The sequence below is a fragment of the Rattus norvegicus genome, chromosome 5 (assembly GCF_021556685.1).
Source record: "Rattus norvegicus strain SHRSP/BbbUtx chromosome 5, alternate assembly SHRSP_T2T, whole genome shotgun sequence".
NCBI lineage: Eukaryota > Metazoa > Chordata > Mammalia > Rodentia > Muridae > Rattus > Rattus norvegicus.
Genome location: NC_141538.1, coordinates 23,044,779 through 23,064,856, shown reverse-complemented (window position 1 = coordinate 23,064,856; position 20,078 = coordinate 23,044,779). Strand labels below are relative to the sequence as shown.

Here is a 20,078-nt window from a genome sequence, read left to right as displayed (position 1 = left end):
TTCCCCTTACTGCTTTTAATATTCTTTCTTTGTTTTGTGCATTTTGTATTTTGACTATTATGTAATGGGAGGAATTTCTTTTCTGGTCCTGTCTATTTGGAATTCTGTAGGCTTCTTGTATGTCCATGGGCATCTCTTTCTTTAGGTTAGGGAAGTGTTCTTCTACATTTTTTTGAAGATATTTACTGGCCCTTTAATTTGGGAATTTTTGCTCTCTTCTATACCTATTATTTTTAGGTTTGGTCTTCTCATTGTGTCCTGGATTTCCTGGATGTTTTGGGTTAGGAGTATTTTACATTTTGCATTTTCTTTGACTGTCATTTTTTTGTGTGTCAATGTTTTCTATGTTATCTTCTGCACCCAAGATTCTCTCTTCCATCTCTTCTATTCTGTTGGTGATGCTTGCATCTATGATGCCTGATCTCTTTCCTAGGTTTTCTATATACAGGTTTGCCTCTGTTGTCCTTTCCTGATTGTGTATATTTCCATTTTTAGATCCTGGATGGTTTTGTTCAGTTCCTTTACCTGTTTGATTGTGTTATCCTGTATTTCTTTAATACTTTAGAGCTCCTGGTTGTGTCCTTCTTAAAGTCCTTTATCATCATCATGAAATGTGATTTTAACTCTGAATCTTGCTTTTCAGGTGTGATTGGGTAAACCAGGACTTGCTGTAGTGGGGGAACTGGGTTCTGATGATGCCAAGTAGCTTTGGTTTCTGTTGCTTGTGTTCTTGTGTTTGCCTCTCATCATTTGGTATTCTCTAGTGCCTGCCCTAGTTGTCTCTGACCGGAGTCTGTCCTTCTTGTCATCCTGGTATGTCAGAACTCCTCAGAGTCCAGGTATTTTTGTGATCCTGTAATTCTAGGATCCTGGGATCTTAGGGTCCTGAGTGTGTTAGAGTTCTGGGAGTCAAGCTTTCACTGGGTGTTGCAGGAGTTGTGAGGGGAAGCTAGAGCTCTGAGTTTGTTCTGGGCACAGATACAAGCTGGAAGGAACTGGTGCCTCTGGGTGGGCAGGGATTTGTGTTTCCCTGGTTCCTATGTGGGTCCCAGATATGCTGGGTGTTGGAGACCTCAATTATGACCTTGAGTTTGTCAGAGCTTCAGAACTCCTGGTTATGTCCGATCTCCTGGGAGCCAAGTTTCCTCTGTGCTCCTGTACTCCTGTGATCCTGAGCCTGTTAGTGCACCTGTGGTCCTGTGTTCCTGTGATCCTGGGTGTGTTACAGCACCTGGGTGACAGGCTTCCTCTGGGTGTTGTGGGAATGGGTGTGGAACCAACACCCGAGGTCTGCTCAGGGCCTAAGTTCAGACCCGAAGGGACCTGCAGCACTGTCTGGACAGGAGTTCCCAGTTACTCCAGGTGTTGGGGAAGATGTTATACCCTCCTCAATTTTTGATCCTAGGTGTTTTAAGCACCTGGGTGACAGGCTTCCTCTGGGTGTTGTGGGAATGGGTTTAGAACCAGCTCCAAGTGTCTGCTCGGGGCACTAGTTTAGACTAGAAGGCCCAAGTAGTTCTTAATGACCTCTAGATTTCACTGGTAAAAACTGGTAGACTAGCTTGTTCTTCACTTTTTTTTAAAATTAATTTTAGCTATTTCTCTTTGGGTTTTGTTTTTTGTTTTTTGTTTGTGTGTTTTTTTTTTTAATTTGACTGCAGATTTTCTTGGTGAATATTTTGCCCCCAAAGAACTAGTTCTTTGTTCTGTAAAGTTCTTTTATGTGCTACCAATTTCTTCTCTCATCTTATTTACTTATTGCTGTAAACTACTTTTTATTTTAATTTCTTTTTTGTTCATAAGCTTTGTGGTACACTTTTTCTTAGACTTGCGGAACTTTATTGCCATGCTTTTAATTTTCTGCCTGATTTCAAAGGACATAGTGGGCATAAGAACCAAAGAATCTACAGGAGACCCTGGTAGTGAATAGCAATTGTAGATCCAATAGTTGGCCCAGGACAATGAAGTTCTGGATCCCTTCTGAAAATAATGAGAAAAATTACTGTCACATTTCAAAACTTCAGAAAAACCTCTTATAGCTTACTTAATTGAGAACATTCAAAGAGGAGAACACAATTCTCTCTAGTCCTGTTGATGAATTGCAATGATCTCAGAGTGCATTTTTGACACCCAGCAACACATACACCCCTGTATACTAGGTTCCCAGCAGCAATATCATGGAGTTATGATGACACCTAAGGACATAATTAATCCTTATATAATTAAAGTGGATGACCTTACATACTTACACACACACACACACACACACACACACACACACACAAAATGCACCATGCATTTTAGACTTTACGGCAACACACATTGCTTTTTCTACAGCTTATATAAATCCCCTATCCTACATGACTTTGAGATTCTGTTGAGTAAGTCTTGTGATATAAAATAGCTTTTACTAATACACTTTTTGTTTAGTGGTGGAGAAGTGGGAGAAGGAAAATATCTCCATTCACTAGCAATTCTATGACAGCATAGCTTGGACCATGCCATTTGTAAATTAAAGAGCTTTGTGCTCTAGTTTCAGAAGCTAAGCAGTACATGAACAAGGTGCCAGCAGAATCATTGTCCCATCTCTTGTATCCTCATATGGCAAAAGCACTGTGAAGGAATAAATGTTGTTATGCATTGAAACTGTGGGCAATGAGAAGCAAAATTGTTCTAATGAATATCAGACTGTCATGGGATGCTACTCTCATTTCCGCAGTCTGACTTCCAGTCTGTATAAGTTATATGATGTATTAAATATTAATTTCAAGAAACTACCCCATCTGGCAGAGTATTCTAGACTCCAGTTCTCAAGGCACTGCTGCTTAACCAACACTGTAACAGTCTTTAAAATGCTGCTGTAAGGTAGAGTGTACACAGAGAAGGGTATAGGGTAAGAGCGGTGAACTCTGTGAGTCTGGGCTCACTGCTGTGCTCCCATTGTTATCAAACAAGTTCCTCTGTCAAAATCAATACTTCATACAATACTGTGGCCACACACAAGACATTTGACAAATTCATGGGTGATAATTTGAGTAAAGTCATTGTGGAGAGTCAAGATAGGTGTTCGCTTAGAATATGTGACCATTTTCATGACAACCAAACCCTGTCTTTTCTAGATTAAATTCATCCCCTTGTAGTCAGTCTATCACAGTGCTGACTCCTACAGGGAACAGTTCCATGTCTGACTGTGCACTCAGTGATAGCTATAGTAAGGCTAGTCTGGCCTTGTAAATGTTTGTATTTCTGAGTGTATGGTACTATCTACCACTGATGACCTATATATTTTTTTCCTTGAGCATATGGAAGCACAAGGAAGGACAAAGGAACAAGGAATCTGGCTAAAACTTAATGAGTGGCTGATTGAACTTTGACTCATAAAACCTAATGAGTGCATTAGTAAGCACTCACCAGCAAATACAAATTTCATCATACATTGTATGCATTCAGACATATGCTCTATTTCCATACTCCTTCCCCAGCTCCTTGCCACGGGTTTCCAGTTGGGTTATTTCTAAGGCATTGATTCCACAGTTATTCTCAGCCTGGTAACCAGTACAGACGCATGTCTCTGGTCTTCTTTTCTTTCAGTCAGAATGAGCACTCAAACGCATTTCTTAAAACTCTGTTCATGAGAGGGATTCCTCTTTCATCTATTGAGAGACCTCTAGTATAAGGCTGGGTGACACAGCTAAAATTTGGGTGTTGCCTGCATGCCCAGTAGGATCATGTGTATGCTAAGGCCATTCTTTTTCTTTGCTGAAAAAGTCATAGGAAATTCTCATGAAGATGTGGTCATGGGCTGAGAAAAGAGAAATAAAGGAGGACCAAGGTCATGGAGATATGGCCACTTCTTCTTCCAACTGACTCATCCTTTACAGATCAGATGATTCCAGACCCACAGAAAAGAGCCATGAACACATCCAAGATGCTGGGGCTTCTCCAGAAATTTATTTCTTAAGTTGGCAGAGAAAAGCAATTCTTGTTCACTCTCATTGACACATAGCAAAGGGGTGGATCAACACTCCCTAGAGAGATATCCACTCTTATCTTTTAAAATCCCTAAGCCTTCAAGCAACTTTTTTATGGTATATTAAAGAAGTTCTGTTATTTTATATACCCTACTTAATTTAGGTCAATTGGGGCTCAATACTTCAGTTAACCAGCCAAACTAGTAGAGCCAAATCCAGACCTTCAGTCTAACACAATAATCCTGACATTCCTGCTTTATAGACCAAGTTAGGAACTTCAAGCTAATCAAGCCTAGTATTCCCTCCACCCTGACCCCACACTCTTAAGTTCAATCCTCCAATGCATTTCCTAGGGTTATGTCAGTATAAATGGACAGATTATTCTATTTTTTATGCCTTGCACCTTTCCCATTGTATGCTTTATCATTGGGTTCTCTGAGGAACTGGGTCTAGAATGAAGTGAGGAGAGAATGCAGTGGGAATTACCAACAGAGCCCAAGAAGCAAATAACTCAAGAAGATTGTTAGAGCTAGGAGCCAACAAACCAGGGTCAGCAGACAGCAATGGTAGTGATGTGTTCTACAAACAAGAGGCTTGGTGAAATTTTGAGTTGTAAGATTCCCAAGTGCCAGGTGGTGATGGTGCATGCTTTAAATCTCAACACTAAGAAGGTAGAGACAGGAGGATCTCTGAGTTTAAGGCCAGCTTGGTCTACAGAGCAAATTCTCGAACAGCCAGGGTTGCACAGAAAAACCCTGCCTCAAAACCAAAACAAAATAAATCCCTAGCTTCATGACAATCTATATCACCCATTTCAATTTTTTAGATCTAAATCTTTCCCAAAGATTATATATGTTTGTGTGTGTGTGTGTGTGTGTGTGTGTGTGTGTGTGTGTGTGTGTGTGTGTGTGTTATTTTCTATACTATATAAAATTATGGACCTATTTTACTCATATTTCTGGAGATTCAAAAGCATAGTACCAGCATGTATTGGGCTTTGGTATGAGTCATCTTGCCACACTACAGATGTGGTAACACCATGGGTTCATGTGTGAAAACATTGTAGGAATCTGCATGAGAGGGAGAGAGCACATGGCCAGACTGGGAGCCTGAGAGATTTGGGGATGTGGCTTATTCTTTTTTATAGCAGCCTGTTGTCTCATTGTGGTCAGTTCTCTCAGTAACCCAATTTCCTTCCACCAAGTCTTGCTTCTTAAATATTTTAGCCCCATAACATTGCCATGATGGGGACAAAGCTCCTATCATATTGGCCTTTGGTGAACACACTCAAACCAGAGTGCCATCATATGCTTACCTTTGACAAAGGTGACTGTAGTTAAATAAAATTCTCAGCTTCCTGTGCAGTAATTGATACCAGCAAGGTTAAACTTGTTCAGCCAGTCACTGTTCAGAAGCTCAGTTATCAGTAATAGGTCATAGAAATCATCTGTGTTCCACTTTGTCTTGTGTTTTTTGAAGTAGTCATGTTTTTCAGATCTGTCATGCAGATCCTAACATGTAAATTTGAACCTGGGAAAACTTAACTTCTCTCATCTAAGTCGCATAGTTTGCTTAGAAGCACCCATCTTACCCTGTTTCACTTCTTGTTTTTAATAAATAAATAATAGCACTCCTGAGCTCATAACACTGTGGGCAACTTCCCTGACTGACAAAGGTGGTGAGGGATGGGTACATCACCTCTGTGCCTGTGCTCCTTCATGGCAGACGAATGGCATACTCATGCCTTCAGGGCCAGCTCACCCACACCCCTGCTACTGGGACCAGCTCCACCGCGCTGCCGGAGCAAGGCTCAGGGCCTATTCTCCTGAGTGCTGGTGAGCTAGCCTCTATTTCTTTAGATATTATTGGTAGATATGTATCTAACACATATACATATTCATAAATACATAAAGATGACTTATTGAATCTGTTTTGATATTTGAGTGTCTATTGTTTCAGGACTGATCCATCGAATTAGATAACTAACTAGGCAGTTCTAATTGGTTACCCAATATTAAGACCTTTGAACTCCTTTTTTTTTTTTTAAAAAATCTTTTTATTGGTTCTCTGTGAATTTCACATCATGCACCCCAATCTCACTCATCTTCCCCTCCACTTGTACCTGCCCTCCATCCTTGCAACTTCACCATAACAAAGAACAGATCTTGTTGTGGAAGCTGTACTGTATACACAGGAGCCCCTTTTGCCTATACTTATTTGTTACAAATGTTCATAGCATTGACTACTGGGTCTGGTCCAACCAGCAGAGGCCTCTGGCTTCTGATACTCTATCAGTGCCGGAATCTCACTGGGACTCCTCTCACATATCCTGCTGTTGTCCTGTGTCATGGACATCATGCATTTTTGGATCTGTAGGACCAGCTTCTTCATGCACTCCAGCAGTTCATCTATGTGGTAGATGTTGGGGTGGACCAACTCAAAGAACTGGATCTGGCTTGAGAGATATCTGAGCCCACCAGTTTTCTCTCACCCATACCACCAGGGTGACCTCTCCTGTTCTGCCCCAGTTGGCCCATCCAATACCTTAGCCAACAAGGAGCACAGTCCTTCAGGGCTGGCTCATCCTAGTCCATGCCATCAATGGCTGACTCTACTGTGTTGCCCAGGTGAGATGCAGGGCCTGTTCTCCCAAGTGGTGCAGCACGTGAGGTACAGGGCCAGTTCTCCCACTCTCATGACCCAGTGGCAAGCTCACCCACCTTCCACAGGTGATGAGGGACAAGAGAGAAGAGGAGGGCATCTCTCCCTTGCCAGCACTACCTCATAGTAGATATGAATCAGGGCTATTTCTGTCCATGGGGTTAACTTGCCAATACCTCCTGCAACCAGGACCAGCTCTACTGTGTTTTCTGAGTGATGTTCAGGAGAGGATAAGTACTGAAGCTAGCTAGGGTTGGAATCAGCTCTCCTGCTGTCAATTCCTCAGGGCCAGCTCTCCTATGATGCCAAGCGATGGGTGGTGCCAGTTTTGTACAACCCTCAGAGATCAACACGTCCCAGGCAGCTCAAGGTCTTTAATGATTCTCCTCCTCCTCCTTCTTCCTCTTCTTCTGCCTGGTCTTTGGTAGTGATACAGCCCTGTTGCTGCAGAACTCAGACATGGCTCCTGGTACAGCACAGGCCAGGACTCCACCATGGCCCCAAGAATCATCACCAGCTATTCATATCATGCTGTCCCTCTCTACCCTTATTTTTTCTGTTCTGCCTCTCTTCCTTTTGTCCACATTCTTCATTTTCTCTTTCTCTTCCATTTCTCTATAGTTTATTTTCTTCTCTTAGTGGTGCCTGGTGTCTCTGAGAGTCTAGGATCATCTCAGGAGTTCTATGCTCCACCTGTGCAGCATAGTGTTAGGACCCAAGAATCACTGAAAGAAGACCCAATGGTGATCCCAGATGAAGGTGTATAAACCTTTATAGAAAATCTGAGTACTTTTAGCTGGGGTTAGGTAATCTGAAACATCATTGGTTGGTGGGGAACCAACCTGAGTACTTTTAACTGGGGAAGTTACATGGGTTGGTTTCTGGGTGGCTCCTACATTAGTTTGACTATAAATGGTGAGGCCTTGATGGAACAGTAGGAACCAACTGAGCTCTAAGTTTATGGACCCATCAGTGATTAACAGCCCATTGTCAACTCCTCTGAGAAGCCCACTCTGCTTTCCTGGGAAACTGAAACTTTTTTTTTTATTAACTTGAGTATTTCTTATATACATTTCGAGTGTTATTCCCTTTCCCGGTATCTGGGCAAACATCCCCCTCCCCCCTCCACTTCCTTATGGGTGTTCCCATCCCAACCCTCCCACCATTGCCGCCCTCCCCCCACCAGTCTAGTTCACTGAGGGTTCAGTCTTAGCAGGACCCAGGGCTTCCCCTTCAACTGGTGCTCTTACTAGGATATTCATTGCTACCTATGAGGTCAGAGTCCAGGGTCAGTCCATGTATAGTCTTTGGGTAGTGGCTTAGTCCCTGGAAGCTCTGGTTGCTTGGCATTGTTGTACATATGGGGTCTCGAGCCCCTTCAAGCTCTTCCAGTTCTTTCTCTGATTCCTTCAATAGAGGACCTATTCTCAGTTCAGTGGTTTGCTGCTGGCATTCGCCTCTTTATTTGCTGTATTCTGGCTGTGTCTCTCAGGAGCGATCTACATCCGGCTCCTGTCGGTCTGCACTTCTTTGCTTCATCCATCTTGTCTAATTGGGTGGCTGTATATGTATGGGCCACATGTGGGGCAGGCTCTGAATGGGTGTTCCTTCAGTCTCTGTTTTAATCTTTGCCTCTCTCTTCCCTGCCAAGGGTATTCTTGTTCCCCTTTTAAAGAAGGAGTGAAGCATTCACATTTTGATCATCCGTCTTGAGTTTCATTTGTTCTAGGCATCTAGGGTAATTCAAGCATTTGGGCTAATAGCCACTTATCAAGGAGTGCATACCATGTATGTCTTTCTGTGATTGGGTTAGCTCACTCAGGATGATGTTTTCCAGTTCCAACCATTTGCCTACGAATTTCATAAAGTCGTTGTTTTTGATAGCTGAGTAATATTCCATTGTGTAGATGTACCACATTTTCTGTATCCATTCCTTTGTTGAAGGGCATCTGGGTTCTTTCCAGCTTCTGGCTATTATAAATAAGGCTGCAATGAACATAGTGGAGCACGTGTCTTTTTTATATGTTGGGGCATCTTTTGGGTATATGCCCAAGAGAGGTGTAGCTGGATCCTCAGGCAGTTCAATGTCCAATTTTCTGAGGATCCTCCAGACTGATTTCCAGAATGGTTGTACCAGTTTGCAATCCCACCAACAATGGAGGAGTGTTCCTCTTCCTCCACATCCTCGCCAGCATCTGTTGTCCCCTGAGTTTTTGATCTTAGCCATTCTCACTGGTGTGAGGTGAAATCTCAGGGTTGTTTTGATTTGCATTTCCCTTATGACTAAAGATGTTGAACATTTCTTTAGGTGTTTCTCAGCCACTCGGCATTCCTCAGCTGTGAATTGTTTGTTTAGCTCTGAACCCCATTTTTAATAGGGTTATTTGTCTCCCTGCAGTCTAACTTCTTGAGTTCTTTGTATATTTTGGATATAAGGCCTCTATCTGTTGTAGGATTGGTAAAGATCTTTTCCCAATCTGTTGGTTGCTGTTTTGTCCTAACCACAGTGTCCTTTGCCTTACAGAAGCTTTGCAGTTTTATGAGATTCCATTTGTTGATTCTTGATCTTAGAGCATAAGCCATTGGTGTTTTGTTCAGGAAATTTTTTCCAGTGCCCATGTGTTCGAGATGCTGCCCTAGTTTTTCTTCTATTAGTTTGAGTGTATCTGGTTTGATGTGGAGGTCCTTGATCCACTTGGACTTAAGCTTTGTACAGGGTGATAAGCATGGATCGATCTGCATTCTTCTACATGTTGACCTCCAGTTGAACCAGCACCATTTGCTGAAAATGCTATCTTTTTTCCATTTGATGGTTTTGGCTCCTTTGTCAAAAATCAAGTGACCATAGGTGTGTGGATTCATTTGTGGGTCTTCAATTCTATTCCATTGGTCTATCTGTCTGTCTCTGTACCAATACCATGCAGTTTTTATCACTACTGCTCTGTAATACTGCTTGAGTTCAGGGATAGTGATTCCCCCTGAAGTCCTTTTATTGTTGAGGATAGCTTTAGCTATCCTGGGTTTTTTGTTATTCCAGATGAATTTGCAAATTGTTCTGTCTAACTCTTTGAAGAATTGGATTGGTATTTTGATGGAGATTGCATTGAATCTGTAGATTGCTTTTGGTAAAATGGCCATTTTTACTATATTAATCCTGCCAATCCATGAGCATGGGAGATCTTTCCATCTTCTGAGGTCTTCTTCAATTTCCTTCTTCAGTGTCTTGAAGTTCTTATTGTACAGATCTTTTACTTGCTTTGTTAAAGTCACACCGAGGTACTTTATATTATTTGCATCTATTATGAAGGGTGTCGTTTCCCTAATTTCTTTCTCGGCTTGTTTCTCTTTTGTATAGAGGAAGGCAACTGATTTATTTGAGTTAATTTTATACCCAGCCACTTTGCTGAAGTTGTTTATCAGCTTTAGTAGTTCTCTGGTGGAACTTTTGGGATCACTTAAATATACTATCATATCATCTGCAAATAGTGATATTTTGACCTCTTCTTTTCCGATCTGTATCCCCTTGACCTCCTTTTGTTGTCCGATTGCTCTGGATAGAACTTCAAGAACTATATTGAATAAGTAGGGAGAGAGTGGGCAGCCTTGTCTAGTCCCTGATTTTAGTGGGATTGCTTCAAGTTTCTCTCCATGTAGTTTAATGTTAGCAACTGGTTTGCTGTATATGGCTTTTACTATGTTCAGGTATGGGCCTTGAATTCCTATACTTTCCAGGACTTTTATCATGAAGGGGTGTTGAATTTTGTCAAATGCTTTCTCAGCGCCTAATGAAATGATCATGTGGTTTTGTTCTTTCAGTTTGTTTATATAATGGATCACGTTGATGGTTTTCCGTATATTAAACCATCCCTGCATGCCTGGGATGAAGCCTACTTGGTCATGGTGGATGATTGTTTTGATGTGCTCTTGAATTCGGTTTGCCAGAATTTTGTTGAGTATTTTTGCGTCGATATTCATAAGGGAAATTGGTCTGAAGTTCTCTTTCTTTGTTGGGTCTTTGTGTGGTTTAGGTATAAGAGTAATTGTGGCTTCGTAGAAGGTATTTGGTAGTGATCCATCTGTTTCAATTTTGTGGAATAGTTTGGATAATATTGGTATGAGGTCTTCTATGAAGGTTTGATAGAATTCTGCACTAAACCCGTCTGGACCTGGGCTCTTCTTGGTTGGGAGACCTTTAATGACTGCTTCTATTTCCTTAGGAGTTATGGGGTTGTTTAACTGGTTTATCTGTTCCTGATTTAACTTCGGTACCTGGTATCTGTCTAGGAAATTGTCCATTTCCTGAAGACTTTCAAGTTTTGTTGAATATAGGTTTTTATAGTAAGATCTGAAGATTTTTTGAATTTCCTCTGAATCTGTTGTTATGTCTCCCTTTTCATTTCTGATTTTGTTAATTTGGACACACTCTCTGTGTCCTCTCGTTAGTCTGGCTAAGGGTTTATCTATCTAGTTGATTTTCTCAAAGAACCAACTTTTGGTTCTGTTGATTCTTTCTATGGTCCTTTTTGTTTCTACTTGGTTGATTTCAGCTCTGAGTTTGATTATTTCCTGCCTTCTACTCCTCCTGGGTGTATTTGCTTCTTTTTGTTCTAGAGCTTTTAGGTGTGCTGTCAAGCTGCTGACATATGCTCTTTCCTGTTTCTTTCTGCAGGCACTCAGCGCTATGAGTTTTCCTCTTAGCACAGCTTTCATTGTGTCCCATAAGTTTGGGTATGTTGTACCTTCATTTTCATTAAATTCTAAAAAGTTTTTAATTTCTTTCTTTATTTCTTCCTTGACCAGGTTATCATTGAGTAGAGCATTGTTCAATTTCCAAGTATATGTGGGCATTCTTCCTTGATTTTTATTGAAGACCAGTTTTAGGCCGTGGTTGTCCGATAGCACGCATGGGATTATTTCTATCTTTCTGTACCTGTTGAGGCCCGTTTTTTGACCAATTATATGGTCAATTTTGGAGAAAGTACCATGAGGAGCTGAGAAGAAGATATATCCTTTTGCTTTAGGATAGAATGTTCTATAAATATCCGTTAAGTCCATTTGGCTCATGACTTCTCTTAGTCTGTCGACATCTCTGTTTAATTTCTGTTTCCATGATCTGTCCATTGATGAGAGTGGGGTGTTGAAATCTCGCACTATTATTGTGTGAGGTGCAATGTGTGTTTTGAGCTTTAGTAAGGTTTCTTTTACATATGTAGGTGCCCTTGTATTTGGGGCATAGATATTTAGGATTGAGAGTTCATCTTGGTGGATTTTTCCTTTGATGAATATGAAGTGTCCTTCCTCATCTTTTTTGATGACTTTTAATTGGAAATTGATTTTATTTGATATTAGAATGGCTACTCCAGCTTGCTTCTTCTGACCATTTGCTTGGAAAATTGTTTTCCAGCCTTTCACTCTGAGGTAGTGTCTGTCTTAGTCTCTGAGGTGTGTTTCCTGTAGGCAGCAGAATGCAGCGTCCTCGTTGCGTATCCAGTTTGTTAATCTATGTCTTTTTATTGGGGAGTTGAGGCCATTGATGTTGAGAGATATTAAGGAATAGTGATTATTGCTTCCCGTTATATTCATATTTGGATGTGAGGTTATGTTTGTGTGCTTTCATTCTCTTTGTTTTGTTGCCAAGACGATTAGTTTCTTGCTTCTTCTAGGATATAGCTTGCCTACTTATGTTGGGCTTTACCATTTATTATCCTTTGTAGTGCTGGATTTGTAGAAAGATATTGTGTAAATTTGGTTTTGTCATGGAATATCTTGGTTTCTCCATCTATGTTAATTGAGAGTTTTGCAGGATACAGTAACCTGGGCTGGCATTTGTGTTCTCTTAGGGTCTGTATGACATCAGTCCAGGATCTTTTGGCCTTCATAGTTTCTGGTGAAAAGTCTGGTGTGATTCTGATAGGTCTGCCTTTATATGTTACTTGACCTTTTTCCCTTACTGCTTTTAATATTCTTTCTTTATTTTGTGCGTTTGGTGTTTTGACTATTATGTGACGGGAGGTGTTTCTTTTCTGGTCCAATCTATTTGGAATTCTGTAGGCTTCTTGTATGCCTATGGGTATCTCTTTTTTTAGATTAGGGAAGTTTTCTTCTATGATTTTGTTGAAGATATTTACTGGTCCTTTGAGCTGGGAGTCTTCACTCTCTTCTATACCTATTATCCGTAGGTTTGATCTTCTCATTGAGTCCTGGATTTCCTTTATGTTTTGGACCAGTAGCTTTTTCCGCTTTACATTATCTTTGACAGTTGAGTCAATGATTTCTATGGAATCTTCTGCTCCTGAGATTCTCTCTTCCATCTCTTGTATCCTGTTGGTGAAGCTTGTATCTACAGCTCCTTGTCTCTTCTTTTGGTTTTCTATATCCAGGGTTGTTTCCATGTGTTCTTTCTTGATTGCTTCTATTTCCATTTTTAATTCCTTCAACTGTTTGATTATGTTTTCCTGGAATTCTTTCAGGGATTTTTGCGATTCCTCTCTGTAGGCTTCTACTTGTTTATTAATGTTTTCCTGTGTTTCCCTAAGGGAGTTCTTCACGTCTTTCTTGAAGTCCTCCAGCATCATGATCAAATATGATTTTGAAACTAGATCTTGCTTTTCTGGTGTGTTTGGATATTCCATGTTTGTTTTGGTGGGAGAATTGGGCTCCGATGATGCCATGTAGTCTTGGTTTCTGTTGCTTGGGTTCCTGTGCTTGCCTCTCGCCATCAGATTATGTCTAGTGTTACTTTGTTCTGCTATTTCTGACAGTGGCTAGACTGTCCTATAAGCCTGTGTGTCAGGAGTGCTGTAGACCTGTTTTCCTCTCTTTCAGTCAGTTATGGGGACAGAGTGTTCTGCTTTCGGGCATGTAGTTTTTCCTCTCTACAGGTCTTCAGCTGTTCCTGTGTGCCTGTGTCTTGAGTTCACCAGGCAGCTTTCTTGCAGCAGACAAGTTGTTCTTACGTGTGGTCCCGAGGCTCAAGTTCGCTCGTGGGGTGCTGCCCACGGGCTCTCTGCAGCGGCAGCAACCAGGAAGACCTGTGCCTCCCCTTCCGGGAGCTTCAGTGCACCAGGGTTCCAGATGGCCTTTGGTGTTTTCCTCTGGCGTCCGAGATGTGTGTGCAGAGAGCAGTCTCTTCTGTTTTCCCAGGCTTGTCTGCCTCTCTGAAGGTTTAGCTCTCCCTCCCATGGGATTTGGGTGCAGAGAACTGTTCATCCGGTCTGTTTCCTTCAGGTTCCGGCAGTGTCTCAGGCAGGGGTCCTGCCGCTCCTGGGCCCTCCCCCACGGAAGCCCAGAGGCCTTATACAGTTTCCTCTTTGGCCAGGGATGTGGGCAGGGGTGGGCAGTGTTGGTGGTCTCTTCCGCTCTGCAGCCTCAGGAGTGCCCACCTGACCAGGTGGTGAGGTCTCTTTCCCACGGGGTCTGGGAGCAGAGAGCTGCTGCGGGCCGGGATCCTCGGGTGTGGGACTTCCGGTAAACACAGGACGTGCCCGGTCCTAGACGAGTTCTGCCTCTAACTTTTTTATTTTTAAGGTTTTTATTTTTTAGGGGATCTCTCAATGGACCTGGGCAGTGGCCATCTTAGGCATAGTCTGTGCCTCCTGACCTGTGTGGCACCTGACTGGTGATTCTTTCAGGCTTCTTCCCTGTTCAGGCCACATAGAGCTGGCCTGGCTGTGGGCTTTGGATGCCTTAGGCTCACTCCAGCCTGAGGCACTTGCTCCCGTGGGTGTTTTTTGTTCATTTGTTGTTTTGTCTTTTTTTGTTTTGTTTTAGCTTCTGGCTCCTTCTCCTTCCTGGGAGTCAATTAAGAGTATGGTGGAACCTGGGCTGGTGATTGTTTCAGGGTCCATTGTTTCCGGGAGTGTTAGGCTAAGAAACATTTACAAGTTCATAAATCTGAACACTGAGCATAAAGTAGCCTCTCTCCTCTCTGCCACCTACTGACACACACATGGCACAGCAGTCACACTTGCAGTGCCTCTAGGGGCAGGGAGCTCTAAACTTTTAAGACCTGGAAGACATTTCACATGCTAGGAATTGGCCGAGAATGTCAATAATATCAACCAGTAGACATAAAATTTGTAACCGTAAGTCTAATTTGTAAGAATGAAGATTGACTTATAGCCGAGTTCAATTTAGCACATCCACTTTTAATTAATGAAAAAGTTAAGTTTGAGAGGGGCTGAATTATAGGCAATGGTAAAACATTGTTGTATCTTAACCTGTAGTCCCTTGCCCAGAAAACTGAGCCTTTATCTATAATAAACAACTCAGGAAAGTGGTATCTTCTAAGTCAAATTGACAACCTGTCTCCCGTGAAAATATCTGTGGCTATGTAGGAAGTTCTGTTAACCATCAGAACCAACATTTGATCAGTAAGTGAGAAAACCCTCAACTTTTATTTTATCTTCCAACTCAATACCTTCCAGAGCAAGTCTTACCATCATAAAGGGTGTCTATGTGTGTGTGTGTTTGTTTGTTTGTTTGTTTGTTTGTTTGTTTTCCCAGACCAAAGAGTTTCTATCTGGAGCCTCTATAAGCCATTTCTCTGCTTGCCTTTGAATATTTCCACATCTGAGGGCATGGTAGCTGACCAACTTCCTGTAATAGCTAAGGAATATTTTCATTTGTTCAATATTTATTTTCACATGTGTCAATTCAAGTAGTAAAACTCTGACTTAGGTTAAAGGACCCAGGCTTGGTGGAGCCTACATGCTTTTGTGTTCAGCTTGCCCTTTCTGTCTGCTTTCTTCTTTATGTTGGAGTGGTTCAAAATCCCAGAGACATATATGACCGTCTTGCTATTAGAGAAGGAAACTGTTTGGGGTCTGTGTTGGTTTTAATAAGAATGGCCTGCCCCATAGGCTCATATATTTGAATGCTTGGTTACCAGGGAGTGGCACTTTGTGTAGATGATTTATAACTCTGGAGTTAAACTTTTTGTTTTCAATTGCTCAAGCCAGGCCTAGTGCCTCTCTCTCCTTCTGCTGACTACAGGTCCAGATGTAGAACTTTTAGCTCCTTCTCCAGCCCCGTGTTTGCCTCCATGTTGCCAAGCTCTCCACCATAATGATAACAGACTGAACTTCTGGAACTGTAAAGAAGCCCTAATTTAATTGTTTCTTTTATAAGAGTTGCCTTTCATTGTATCTCTTCACAGCAATAGAGCACTGACTAAGACAGTGCTAGATGCCCACTTCTGCTGAGGCAGCTCATGCCATGGCCTTTGTTCTTGTGTCCATGCCTTAAGCATCCTGATCTCTTGCCAGGACTCTGCTTGCCAGGGTCTGGGCTCAGCCTTTGTCTGCTTTGGGATCCACCAGGTCTTGGTGTACTTCCTTATCCACATAAAAGCTAAGAGACACTAACTTCTTCCTAACCTCTTATCTGTGTAATGAAAGGCTGTGATGATAGGTGGTGGTGGTGCACACGTTTAGTCCTAGCACATGGGAGGCAGAGGCAGGCCAATCTTTGTGAGTTCAAGGCCAGTCTGATCTACATGACAGTCAGGTATACCCAGAAACAACCTATCTTGAAAAAAATACTAAATAAATAAGTATAAAAATTAAACATTTAGAAAGTAAGCAAAGCCATGATGAAGACCAGCCAATGATACAGATACTGGTCCCCTTTCTAGCTTCACAGAACTTTAGGTCACATCCCGCCGCTTATGGCCTCATCTCTATGAAATAGAAGCTGAAACTCTTAGTCTGTTTCTGCTACACCATCACTGGCTTGGGGCTCAGACTCTGCAGCCTCACATGGGGCTTCATCCTGGAAAGCAATGGAGGGTGAGGAAATGGAAAGTGTGGATAACAGTGAGATGATTTGAAATCCATCTGCAGAGCAAGCCTGGCTGACACTCTGAAAGATATAATCTATGGTACCATGTACTTCATGGCCTGTACCCTGCAAGAGTGGCTTCAGGGATTTGTTTGAGTGAATAGCAATATAATTAGGGTTTCGTTTCTAAGTTTCATTGTTTGGCTACCCAAAGATTCAGGCAGCCCCCTTTATGAGTAAACATTCTTGAGTCTAGCAAAGGTGGCTTCAACTGTTGCAGATAAAAGTCCTATTAAAATACATTCTCACTACTCATCTGACATTATGGGATCCTGTGACTCCAGTAAATAGACTATGTCATGGAGAACCAATGCTTCAACTCCCTAAGAAGATGGTAACCTTAAGAGATACCAGGAACTGGATGAAACACATTTATTGGTCTAGAGTAACAATAGTATGTGACAACCAGAAAAGAATTGGAGAGCACGTGTGACCTCTTCAGACACTCAGAACAATGTACTGGACATTTGGATAGTCATTCAGTGTGTGGTTATAGACTGACTCTCCATTTTGGGCACTTGCTGGAAAACCCACTTCCAGGACCCACAACACTGAGTGCTTTCTAAGTGATTAGTGCTGGTTTAAGCTCAAGACACACACAGACTATTCAATCTTTTCAGAAGTCTTCCGAAGTGGAATCATATTCCCACTGTAGTGATATGAAATGTGAAGCTTAGACACAGAGGAAGCCAAGGCCATTTTTGTAATCCCAGTGGTAGAATAGAAGAGACACACTTAGCTCTGAACATTCTTAACCAGTCTGCTTCACCACTTTGGTGAATCCCATCCAAGCAGAGAACTCGTCATAAAACACAAGGAAAGTGGGGGAATCAAGGTTGTTTCTGGCCTCCCATCAATCCTTACACACACACACACACACACACACACACACACACACACACACACACACAGACACACACACACACGAAGAGAATGAGAGAGAGATAGACAGAGAGAAACAGAGACAGAGAGAGAGATAGACAGAGACAGAGATAGACAGAGACAGAGATAGACAGAGAGAGAGAGGGGGGTAGGGAGGGAGAGAGAGAGCCTTTTAACAGTAGTTGGGAAGTGTGGCTGCATTCTGTATATAAATCTCCATTCTCAAACGTTTGACTGGGAAACAAAGAAATAAAAACAGTGGGGTGTAGCAGCCTGAATTTGCACACAGCTCGGTGTGCCTGGTGTGCCGAGCTTCACTCTTCTTTGAGGACCACAAGCTTTAGGGCTGAAGTTTAGTACTAGTCCCAGGTGTCTGTCTGAGCACAGAAGCTTTATTGAGCTACGAGTTGCATGCCAGAGAAATCACTACCTTGAAATGAACAATTCCATAAACTACTAGAACATTCTAAAGTGTGTAACTATTTTCACACCTACCTCTAAAGAATGATCATTATTTAAGAGAATCTATACCCAATAACAGTCATTCTCATTTCTCCCCAGATTTAACCCGTCAGCTCCAGATAGTCACTAATCCGTTTACTTTCTTTGTATATTTACCTTCTCTGAGTATTTCCTTTAAATTACATTCTACATGTGATCATTTGTGAGTAGACTTTTCTACTTAGTAAGATGTTTCCATGTTCCACCCATATCCTAACATGAATCTTTCTGCCCCATAAGATTTCTTTCTGTGGCTTTCCAACATATGTCAGCTGATACATACTTATTTACTCATATGGATTTTATGCTAAAGTCTCTAGAGCAAGCATATTTTTCTTCACATAAATTATCCAGTGGTCAGGCAGTTGTTTGTTCTCTGAATTATTTTCCAAGACCAAAAGGAAAAACATGAAGCTTCTAGTATGATGACTCTTGTCCCTGGAAAGAGTTAGAATTTATAAGTCATTTTGAATACTATTAATACCAACAGCAAAATAGATGCATGGAACATGTAGCATTTAATCTGGAAATCTTTACTGTAGTCATTAGGGACAAGTCTGGGTGCTCATGTGTGCGGACAGCTGCATGTGACTGACTTGTAAGTAGGAACCACAGATGCAGAAGTCAAGGACATTAAACAAACTATATTTTAAAAAAAGTTACATATTTTCAAATAGGAAAATTTATATTTTAGTAAAGCATTAATATACAGACTGTTATTTTTCATATTACTTCTCAAAGTTTAGTTCTTTGAAAGCACAAGCACATTGCTGTGGGTTGACTCTGCCATATTTTCTACGATTATTTTGTTCCCCCCTTTTGACTCTGTTCTGTAGCTTTTACCGGGAGTACCATTTTGGAATGTCCGAATGGCTTCCACACAGATTCAAGTTTTACTAAAAGAATTCCAAATACATCCTGGTATTTTGGTAACAGTATCTGATTTTCTATCGTTTGGAATTTCCCCAACCTTAGTTTGTTTTGTTGGAGCAGTTCGGAGTTTGGAGCAAATGGAGACAAAACATGACTCACAGTGAACTCCCTGTTGGAGGCCAGCTCCTCACATGGTCTCCATTTCCTCTCAGAACTCGTTCCCCTTCCTCCAGCCTCATCATTTGTCAGCCAATCCTGCTTTGGGGCTAAGCACGAGAATACCCGGAAATGAAGGATTATCTTGTCAGGCCAAAAGGTGAGCTGTTTCTTTCTCAAACCAGATTTCCTATAGTGCTAGAGAGTTCCACAGCTCTGCTGGGAGCCGATCCACAGCTCTGCAGACTCAGTCTTTATAGCACAGTAGGAATACAAGCAGCAATCCTGCCCTCTGTTTTCAGTGAATTTAGGTTTCTAGCTGGCTTAAGATCTTTGGTTACATCAAATCTCCAACTGGCAGAGGACCAGACGTAAGTTTTCAAAGAGTACATTGTCATGAAAAATATTTTTAAAGGGAGCTGTTGTTCTGTCTAAAGCAGCCGTTGGAGTGGCATGGAGCAGGAGAGAGATGGTCTTTACTAAATACACTTTTTATTCTCCTGAGGGGCAATAAAACATTCTGCAGTGTGTCAAACATTTGTTTGGGACCTTGAGCCAAATACATCCTGGAAAGCTCAGCAGATTATGTATCGCAAGAAAAGGAAATATTTAAAGCAGTGAATTCTGTCAGACAACAGAACGTTACTGCAACTGACAGGAAGTAGTGATAGACTCGCGGTCAGCCCTAGACCCCACAAGGGATGGGAAGAGCTGTGGAAGCTGTGGCCTCCATAGGGTCTGGCTCAGTCCTTCAGAGAAAGGCTCATTATCAAGTTTTGCCAGAGTTGGGAGTTAGAAGCTTTCAGAAATGAGAGGAGTCTCAGAGTGTAAAAGCAGGGGCAGAGCAATGCCCGCTGGTCTGCCTCATGCTAGTGGCTCTTGATTAGCATCAGCTGTAAAAACGCTGTAATAGTGTGGGTCCTTGGATTATGGTGAGGATCAAATGTTAACTGTTCAGCTATCTTCAAATAGTCACATAGGTATACAAGTTGCATGTTTGCCTCCTGCTGAGTCCTTGTTTATGCTTATTGAAGCCAACAGTGTTCGTCTAGCACGTAGTTCACCCTTGCTACGGAACGGTAGAAGTGCGCTTAGGTGAATACTTAGGCAAAGAATGATTGACCTTGCTACTCTTTCCCCCAGTGCCTCCTGATTTTGTCTCTCTCCAGCCAACCCTGTTCTGTTTTCAACCTC

General features: G+C 41.9%; 1 long non-coding RNA gene and 1 other non-coding gene across 4 annotated transcripts in view; one reads left to right on the top strand and one right to left on the bottom strand.

Annotated features, from left to right (window-relative positions):
• The first annotated feature begins 5,635 nt into the window (after positions 1-5,635).
• Positions 5,636-20,078, top strand: part of LOC120102816 (uncharacterized) — a 55,260-nt gene continuing 40,817 nt past the window's right edge. The window contains exon 1 of one of the 3 annotated variants that reach the window (XR_015620117.1): positions 5,636-5,806. This is a non-coding gene — a long non-coding RNA (uncharacterized LOC120102816). Of the gene's footprint in view, positions 5,807-18,990; positions 19,045-20,078 lie in introns of those variants that run through there. The other 2 variants (XR_015620115.1, XR_015620116.1) reach the window with 2 other exon arrangements.
• On the bottom strand, positions 14,490-14,620 carry LOC120103297 (small nucleolar RNA SNORA17). The gene has a single exon (XR_015621582.1). It is a non-coding gene; the product is annotated as a small nucleolar RNA SNORA17 (small nucleolar RNA).